General features: G+C 43.8%; 1 pseudogene; it reads right to left on the reverse strand.

The window, feature by feature from the left end:
• Positions 1-265: 265 nt before the first annotated feature.
• Positions 266-1,740, reverse strand: LOC147716903 (uncharacterized; annotated as a pseudogene).
• Between the last annotated feature and the right edge of the window lie 3,000 nt (positions 1,741-4,740).

Genomic DNA, 4,740 nt, shown 5'->3' on the forward strand with positions numbered 1-4,740 from the left:
AGAAACAAGCATTGGCATAGCTAATAGGTGTCCCCTTTCGACCTTATTAGTGTTTAGCCATGCAACACTTGATGTTGTTGCACCAAGGATATTGTGCTGGATAACTAAACACTTACAAGGTCCCAAAGGCGAGACCTATTGCCTATGCCAATGCTTGTTGTAATTGTTCTGGGAAGATGACCATTAGATCCCTTGAGAAGACTGCAAGAAGCAGCTTCTGGGAAGAGTTTGCACCAACATCCTTTATTGCCAAACAACAGTGCTTTCAAACATAAGACTCCTCTGCAGAAAGACTCATGCCAGTCTCTTTGAATGTATTGTCAGAACTGCAGTTTTTGGCCCACTCTTCCCCTGAACCACATTTATTTTAAGGAAGGCATCTGGTTGAAAGAAATACAGATCCACACTGTTTGATGGCTTTTGGGATACACAGAACAACGTTTCAATTGTACTGTTTGTAGTTGTATTTATAGTGTTAGAGTTGAAGGCAAGACTTTATTTCTCTAGAAACGTGTAGCATGTGTGCTAATTTCCCTTCCAATCACAGACTGCCTGTCCTCCTCACACTGTCCAATCCATTCATTTAACATTGATGCTACCTCTGAAGAATGACGAATGTTAGCATTCACACCTTGAACCTCTTCTATCATGCACAAGGTAGGCACTTGTCTTTTGTTTGTCTTTGAAAGTAAAGAAACATTCTTCCCATAAAATACTGTTTAAGGGATGTGGCTGTGTTTTGTGTCCATTACTGATGGCCCGTCAGTTTTCAAGCCAGCAAACTGACAAGTAGTTGCGTTGTGTTCTCTGTCTTTTAGCCCATTCCCATTTTTGTCAACAATACTTTGATTTATTAAGCGTTCCTGTAACATCTGGTTTCTGTCTTCAGCTTCCAAGTCACAAAATGGTGGGCTGTTAAGCTGCACAACTCCCTGGTCAGAATACAGACTTGCAACCCCCCTCTTTTTCTGGAATATGCAGAATTTCCTCGGAAACTGAATTTTTGAGCAACATTTTTTCTTCTACAAAATTAATCTTTTCAAGTTCATAACATTAGCCATTCTGTCGCTCACAATTGTTATTTTTCCAGAATTGTGCTTTTTGTCTTGCTTGGATTTTCCCCTTTTCCTGAGAGACCAGTCTTTCATTGTGGAGGTGCCACTTCTGAGCCATGAGCTTGGGTGCCGGGTGCCATGGCTCTTTTGTAGTGGCCACTCGAGATTGTCATTTCCGCACATGGTGCACTGCTGTTGATGCCTTGCTTCACTGAAGCACTTACCTCCTTTCCCACCTGTGCCATAGAGAATGGATGGAAGCTAGCGCAGTCATGGGTAGTTGGTGATAATAATAATAATAGTTGGTTTCCTTTGCAACCGGAAAGGAAATCCAGTGGAGAGGAAATCTCATTCACTGTGAACACAAAATAGACAGAACGCCTCAAGAAAGTGCTGTCCATTGAACTCATGGAGGAGCCTGAAGGAGATGTCCCTGAGAAGACAAAAAGAAGCAACTGTTCCTCAAGCAAACATTTAGTCTCAAAGGGGCAGGTGACAAAAACTGATTTGCAAGGTTCTTTGCCTCCTCAACTTGCCGGATGCCACCTCCCTTATTTACATCAAAACCCAATGTCAAACTGCGGTCAAAAAGTTTTTGCTCCTCAACTTGCAACAAACGGAGCTGTTTAAGGTTGCCCACTTGTGTGTGAGACAACACTGCAGTACAATGTAAGGCTGAGTGCATCTCTCTTGTGCGGTCTCCCCAGCGGACGCCATGGAGAGGGAGAGGAGGCAGTCACTGTCCACAATTAGCAGGCATGGCAGATACTCCTCCAATCCTGTGACCTTGCGAGCGCATGTGTGTTTATCCTTGTTTTCTTTTAATATCACCCCTTAGTTTATTGATTTACAGTTCTTTTATTTTTCTCCACCTTCTGCCAACCAAATCACTATTCTATTTAGATAACAGCACTACCATGTATATTTGTTGTCCCCTGTCCATGGGGCCTTTGTTTTCATATATCTGTCCACCTTACCCAATGGGATCCCTCCTTTTGCATACCTGTTCCTCTAAGTCCATAGGTTTTCAATGCACTTGTCAATGGGATGCCTGCTCTAATTTCTATCCTTCTCCACCCATATGATAGACCCGACTGTTTGGTTACTCGCTAACACAGAAGATCTACATGTAAGGAGCCTCTGGCATCTCGCTCCTGACGCATGCATGATTGATTGTGTTTTTACTCCGCACTGTTTACCTTTTAAAAAATAAATGTAATTTAATTTGTACTCACTGCTTCTTGACTTCCCCGGTCCACCGCTGCCTGCAGTTTGTGTGGAGGGAAGCCAATACCGGCAAGTCACTCACTTCCGGTCTCAAAGTACGAAGGTTAGCAGGCTAGTCTGCCGCTCCCTCAGTACTTAAACACCATGTTGCCCGTCACGCGCAGCGGCCGCGTCAGTGGCTCGCTGAAGGCGCGCCAAAGGCCAGCCCGTCTGCGCCTGGACCGGGCCAAGGGCCTCCCCCCAGCCGGTTTCATACAAGACCCTGGCTCCTCCACACTATCATACAAACCGGAACAACTCAAAGCTCTGAATAGGCCCCTTTACAGATGTAAGACCATTGATTTAATCCGATTACTATATTCCCCCTTTACCTGCCCTACCTGTTCCTTCGGATGTACGTTGTTACAACGCATGCCTTTACAATGCAGGTTTTTCAACGCAAGTCGTTACAACGACTTGCGTTGGGGGGTGCTGGATAGTGAATAGTTTAATTTACTATTCCAACTCCAGTCCTCGTGGATAGTAGGGAAGGTGTTGGATAGTAAATCAAACTATTACCTATCCTACAGCGCCCCCCAGCGCTATTCGTTGTAATGACTTGCGTTGAAAAACCTGCGTTGTAAAGGCACTGCGTGGTAAAAGTTGCGTCGTAAAGGATGTTTACTGTTCCTTCCCTTTAATGAAACATGAAATGGGACTATCATTTGACCAAAATGTTGCTAAATTTGAAAAGAGTAACTGGGGCCCTGAAAGAGCAGAGAGCTGCCTCCACTAAACCTATAGCAGCAGTAATGGACATTTACTCGGCCAGAGGAGTAAGCGCCGCTCTCTATGGGGCAGAACTCTGGGGAATGTCAAATATGAAAGAGCTTACTCGAGCTGAGAACACCTTCTTGAGAAGTTTGATGTCCCTCGGTCCATCTGTCCCCATTCTGCCACTGCAATTGGACATGGGCTGTCGGGCGATAGAAGATCAAGCAAAGTTACGCCCTTTGCTTCTGTGGGCCCGCATCTGGAGAGTTCCTGAGCTCTCAAGTTATGCGGATGGCCTGCGGGAGATAATCAGATCTACAGGTTGGGCAAAAATAAAGTGGCTAACGGACATCAAAGTACTACTTACCAATCTGGGGCTGGAAGAAGCATGGCACCAACAGACAGCCCCGCCCAAATCATTGCTAAAACAACTCTACTGGAATTGGGTGGCAAACAGAAGAAACTCTTCTGCCTCGATTTGTAAATCGACTAGAAACTTTATGGAGTCCAAAGATGTCCCCATTAGAGAACTGTATTTGGACATTATCTCAGCCCCTTGGGAAAGATCCCTGTATTTCAAATTTAGAATAGGTCTTCTCCCCGTAATGGAACTCACAAGCCATTGGAAAATTCCTTACCAGACTGCTCCGTGGTGCCCCTTCTGCCCACAGCGCCATGAATCTGTCCCTCACTTCTTATTCGAGTGTCCTGCCTATAAAGTTCCACGGATGAAATGGCTAAAACCCATGTGTCTTACACTGGGAACAAGACATTGTAATGTGGCACTAAGGATATTACTTTCAGACACTCGCACATTTTACGCATGCGCCACCTCGAAGTATCTTGGGTGGGCATGGCGGATTCGGTCAAAAAGACTTAGACAAATTGTTTAATCATGTTTTTACCTTTGCGGTCTGTTTCATAAACATACCTTTTTAGGTAATTTATATATTCTTCCCCTAAAAAATAATAGTAAAAATTGCAGATTTACATCATGCAAGGGGTCTTTTATACGTTTTATCCTTAATGCTTTGAAATGAATTTTATATGTATGTATGCTTTTTAAGATATTTTTTATGTCGAAATAAAGCCTTTTTGACTTGACTTGACTTGACTTTAATGAAACATCCTCACTCTCGGACCCCCACAAGATATGGAAAATTATAACACCTAAAATCGTTCGCTCAGCTCTCATCAATGTAAGATCACTACCAAAACATAAATTTGAAATTGCTAACATCATTGAAAGTTGGAACTTAGATATCCTTTTTCTAACGGAAACTTGGGGAGATCCTTCATATGGGCCAGACTTTACCACAGCATCTCCAGAGGGCTTCACGAACATTAGGTTTGATAGAACTCCCAAAAAAGGAGGAGGCATTGCCATTATTCATTGCAACAATTTCACACTGCAGACAGAACCCATTCCCTTCACTTCTTGCAAAGCAGTTAATTTTACCTTCCTAACTCCTCACTCGAACTCATTCAGAGGAACTCTTCTCTACCGCCCCCTGGGTCCGCGAGCCACTTTTCTGTCCTCTTTGGGATGCCTTCTTGAACCTGTAGCAGGGGAAAACAATTTTACCATCTTGGGAGATTTTAATTTCCACCTGGAGGCTCTTGATAATCCCAACACTATCGCCCTTTTGTCTGAAATCGAAGCGGTAGGCTTTAGACAATTAGTTTCAATCCTTGACACACTCTG

Source organism: Lissotriton vulgaris, chromosome 5 (genome assembly GCF_964263255.1).
Source record: "Lissotriton vulgaris chromosome 5, aLisVul1.2, whole genome shotgun sequence".
NCBI lineage: Eukaryota > Metazoa > Chordata > Amphibia > Caudata > Salamandridae > Lissotriton > Lissotriton vulgaris.